This window comes from Rosa chinensis, chromosome 4, assembly GCF_002994745.2.
Source record: "Rosa chinensis cultivar Old Blush chromosome 4, RchiOBHm-V2, whole genome shotgun sequence".
Classification (NCBI taxonomy): Eukaryota; Viridiplantae; Streptophyta; class Magnoliopsida; order Rosales; family Rosaceae; genus Rosa; species Rosa chinensis.
The window spans coordinates 64,052,909-64,057,990 of NC_037091.1; the positions used below are offsets into that span (position 1 = coordinate 64,052,909).

Genomic DNA, 5,082 nt, shown 5'->3' on the forward strand with positions numbered 1-5,082 from the left:
CTTAATTATGAATGTAAGACATGATTTTGTTTCTTTACTTTATGTAACTCTGAACGTACCGTAGTGGTTGCACTTTATGAATGTCCTTGATCTTCAAGATCCTTGGTTGCCTTGCTGCTGAAGGATTGGTGGTTGATAGAATTCGGTTCTTAATGGGTTCTATGGGTATTCAAGGTATTCACTTTGTTCCCAGAAGGTTTAATGTGGCAGCTCATGTAGTGGCAGGTTTTGTAGCTCGTAATAGTGGGCGACATGTTTGGTTAGGGGTTGGGCCCTCTTGGCTCATGGAAGTCATCGTTGGTGATGGACCCATAACTGGTTTAGGTAGTAGGGAGGTGAGTGGGGATGTTATGTCCACCACCGGTTACTCCCATATTTTGTAATCTGGTTTCCTTTGAATAAATGAATCATTCATTCTCAAAAAAAAAAGATCCTTGGTTGCCTACCACTTTTACCGTGAACGAATATAACAACCTCTCACTCATTGAAATTGGGCATGCTATCAATCAATATACGTGGCATCAAATCTCAAGAATGTTCTCGAAAGTACTCTCTTTGGAAGAAGAATTCTTGAAGCTAGTACCACCACCACCCAAGTCGTTTCCTTACCTTTGCAGCAAATAATTTGTCTTTGTGACCTTTGGTTGTACTACTACTACCAAAGTAGATGTGGATGGGCTGTAAGTTGTTAGAGATAGTTTGGGATTGCTGTGCTGTGAGAATAAGCACTTTCGAACTTGCTGTGAGATGAAGCACTTCCGAACTTGCTATGAGAAGAAGCAGCTGAAGTGTTTGGTAAACTGTTTTTAAAAGTGCTGTGAGAACGAAAAGCAATTTCTAGATGTTTGGTAAGTTGTAAGGCAAAAGTGTTTTGGCAAGATATAATTACCAAAATGGGCATACATGCTAAGATATGCTACTAAAATACATAATTTTGTTTTTTGATTATGTAACCATACCAAATAAAAAAAATTTCTCATGTAATTGTGTACATGTAAACATAACTTTGCTAGAAAGTCATCTGTTGTATATTAAGTGTAAATTTGTTGTGTAACCAAAATGTAAATTAGCATTGTAATTAGGTCTACATATATGACCTTGATATATATTCACTCTAACAAGAATATTAAACAGAAATTTTGTAAAGGAGAACATTGTTCATATAAGTATAAAACCACCCCTTTTATGGTATAGTAAATGAGTAGAATATTAAATCTGTTGCATAGATGAGAGATATGAATTTGGACTTCATTGCAAACCGAAGTAGAGGACATGAGTGTAACTGCAGAGCTTACATGAAAAATAACCCAGATTACAATGACTAAAATGATTGCCAAGACTCTGAAACAAGTCTTTGCTGAGCAAAACCTTACTTCAACTTAAACAGGGTTTGAGGGCGTCGATGAGTAAATTCCATCTATATAAAAGGCTGAAAGACCAACCAGCAAAATAACACCCAGAGAAAGAACACTGGTAACATAAATAAGTTGTACAGAAAGTTTTCTCTCTACTGGTGCAATGCTATACTTAAATGACTTTTGCCAAATGCAAGTAAAATTGCAAGAACTATCACATTTTTTCTTCCAAAGAAAAATTTCCAAAGGAGAAAAATATTTGGATAAACTGTACTTACAACATCGGTTATCAGAAATTAAGTTTATATGTACTATCGATGACACTATTTTTTTAACATGCGGTATTCACATTGGTATCACTTTCTTTAGTATTCTATCTTCCTGATGTTGCTGGATTCATCAATCAAGATTAAGTCGTTTCATCAAATGCCATGACCTACAAAAGCCAAACGATAATTCCACAGTTTAGAGTTTAGACTCTATGCATTCATGAATAAAGACATTTTTCATTCCTATCTTGATATCAAAAGAAATCCTAGATATATAGCTTTAAATAGCATTTTTAGTTTCTAAAGTTGATACTTGATATCAGCATGCATCCCTCTACACTACAGAACATCGATAGAGTTTCAAGACAGAGCAGGGTAGTGTAAAACTTTCAATTTTGATCCCAAGTAAATCTGCCTGCTTGATTGTACCTTGATTGAGCAGAAATCATAGATATTCAACAATATAAAACCAAATTGCTTGATCTTGCAGCTCGAGTATTGTGTTGGTGAGACAAAGAAAGATCTACTCCAGGACAGAACTATATAGTTACAATTTTTAAATTTAACCTTCACATATGTTGTGGCAAAGGAATTTCCCTATTATATAACAAAATAACACTAAACTACAACTAAGAAACTATTTGGCCATATAAGATATATCTGGGAAATTAAGAAATATTTCTGGGACATTATAACAATATAATAGAAATGCATGCCTACTAGAAACTATGACTGCTGAAATATTATCATGACTCATGAGTACGAACAAAGTCTGCTTAAGGAAAAACATTGGTAATGTTACCTTGCTACAAACAGGACAACTTTCACTTCTCTCCATATCCACTCATATATACAACCAAGATGATAATGATGAGAACATTTTGTCATTATTTTGGGGTTTCCTGGAGTATATTCTGCATACAAAGGCAAACGCTAAACAAGTGAGAAGTCATACAAAACAACGGTATACTTTCCAGAATTATAAACCAATCAAAATTGCAAGAAACATCATAAGTATAATAATATATAGATGACTCATAAAATTTCTGGACACTTTTCAAGCAGTAAAACTTCTTAATGTAATTTTCTTTGAAATGGAAATCTGCACTAAATTGTCTAGCCTTGAGTAGTAGCTATGCCGAGGAATTCTTTATTTTAAGGCCCAGAACACACATCAAGCAAGACACATATAATCATTGTGTAATACTTTTTCCCTTTCCCAATTTTGACTTTGTACCTAAATATTTATATGCAAAGAGCAACTGAGCATCAATTCTAAGGGATTGAAAACTCACCACTTCAGAAAAATAGATAAAGAGGGCACTCCACTTATTAATGCCTCCCTAGCTCCAGCAACAACACCCGAGTACAGCCTGCTAAAAATTAACATACAAAGTAAACATTAGACTCCAAATACAGGCTATTCATTGCCAGCAAGGTAACCACAAAAGAAAAAAGAAAAAATAACATAGCCATGACTCATTTTAACAGAGCCATTAGTGGTTTACCAGTTTGATTTCATGATTATAACAAGCCAAAAATAGAAACCCACAGAAGAAACAACAGTAAACACAAAAATGGGGAAAGCTACATATTCTTCAGTTCAAAAATGATGGTATCCCAGTTAGCCAAAAAGATAATGGTAAACCCCAAACATATTATTGTTTCCTCTATAAAGTTCGTATGGTAATGATCACCTCCAACAACTAGTACGAATCTGCAAATTTTACTGTAGTTTTCTTACAACTTTATAAAAACAAATATAGAAAAGTTAACTAAATATTAATTGATCAGATTATTTTTATTTATGAAACTGTTATTCGGAATGGTCTTTGAAATACTCTCTTTTGCTTTTAAGGTTTACACAAATTGTGGCATATATATGTTCATACTCGTGCCATGCATTCATGTGTTGTGTCTTTGTCGAGCTCATATCGTGAGAAAGATCATTAATTGTGAGAACAATAGTCAAGCTCAAATGGCCTACAAAATGAAAGTAATCAAAAGACTAATAAATTAATATTCTTTCTCTATTTGTAATCGTTTCTTTCAGCTGGTATTCTAGTAGTGATTCACATGAAACAAACACATATATACAATCTGGTTCAAATTGACACCCAACCAAAAAGGGAAAGACTTCCTCCTAATAAGGACCCCATCATTGCTTTTTGAATCAAAATGTCAATGCGTCGGTGACAATAAGATGAAGATCTTCCTTGTGCAGAAATTGGCCTTATCAAATAGCACTCAAATTATGACATAGCCTCATTCCATCTAAGTTGGATTAAAAAATAAAAATGAAACGTGCTTTTGAGAAAGGTAAGATGCAACCAAAGTGATACACAGACAACCACCAATCTGATAAATGGTTTGGAGCATCCATATCCAGTTTTTGAAGACAAGCGTCCTGACATGGGGATCGTAGCAAAATGATGTATGACAATCTAATAATTCAAAACATGCATCAAGAGATCGAAGAACAATGGTTTTCCATGGATCAGAGCATACGCCCAAAATCTACCAAACAGATCTATGAACAAAAATCTCAAATCTAAAACCAAACAAAGATAGTTATGTAAAAGAGTTGGTATGAGGTCTTACACTTTAGAATTGGAGAACAATGCTGCACTACCAAGTTTTTGAAGAAGACCAGAAGAATGCTTGAATAGATGACCGTGATGGGAAGACAATCAGAAATAGCTCCTCTCGTATTTCTGATGATGCTTCTTAGAGACGAAGGGAGGAGAAGTAGAGAGCTTCTCTCCCAATTTGTGCCGATGAGGATTAGGGTTAAGGATTTGACAGCAAAGAAAGGAGCAGGAGAGGAGAATGATAGAGAGGAAACCATCTGTAATGAAGGGAAGAGATAAGGCTGCTGGGTTCAGTGTGATTTTTAGGAAAAAAACAATGACAAAATAGACAGTTCAATAAGTTTCATTAAACCCTCCGTGTTTTTTGGGAGAGGTTCCGCAGAAGCAATTTTGCAAAGCAGCAAATTGCTGCTTCTCAGAAACTAGCTTTTCGGAGAATTCACTTCCCCCAAAATCAGCTTTAGGACATGGTGTTTGGTAAATTTTGGCCCAAAAGCACTTTTAGGCTCAAAAGCAGGTTGGGAATCAATCCCAAACTGGGCCAAAATTTTCATTTTTCAAAAAAAAAAAAGTTGTTGGAGATAAGGAAGCTGGCTTTTGGATCTTGCTTTGTCTTGTTTACTATCTATGATTTTTAAATCTTTGGGAATTATGAAATGTCCCTAAACATTTTGCTGTGTTATTTCATTCCAAATTTCTCATATGCCGTCTAAATGTTGAACTCCTTGTTGTTTGCAAGTCTGCGAGTTAATTTGTACCCCAAAAGGCCAAAACCATAGTGGTGCTTTTTCCTGTAGTTAAGCAGAGATGAATCAAATCCATGTATTTGGCTTGATGAAATCAGCTGTCCTAGATTTCTGTGTCTCA

At 35.0% G+C, this 5,082-nt stretch overlaps 1 long non-coding RNA gene across 1 annotated transcript; it reads right to left on the reverse strand.

The window, feature by feature from the left end:
• Nucleotides 1–1,450: 1,450 nt before the first annotated feature.
• On the reverse strand, nucleotides 1,451–4,674 carry LOC112198415. Its single transcript, XR_002935970.2, has 4 exons — nucleotides 4,226–4,674; nucleotides 2,920–2,997; nucleotides 2,427–2,538; nucleotides 1,451–1,791 (listed from the first exon to the last, which is right to left on the reverse strand). It is a non-coding gene; the product is annotated as an uncharacterized LOC112198415 (long non-coding RNA).
• Nucleotides 4,675–5,082: the final 408 nt, after the last annotated feature.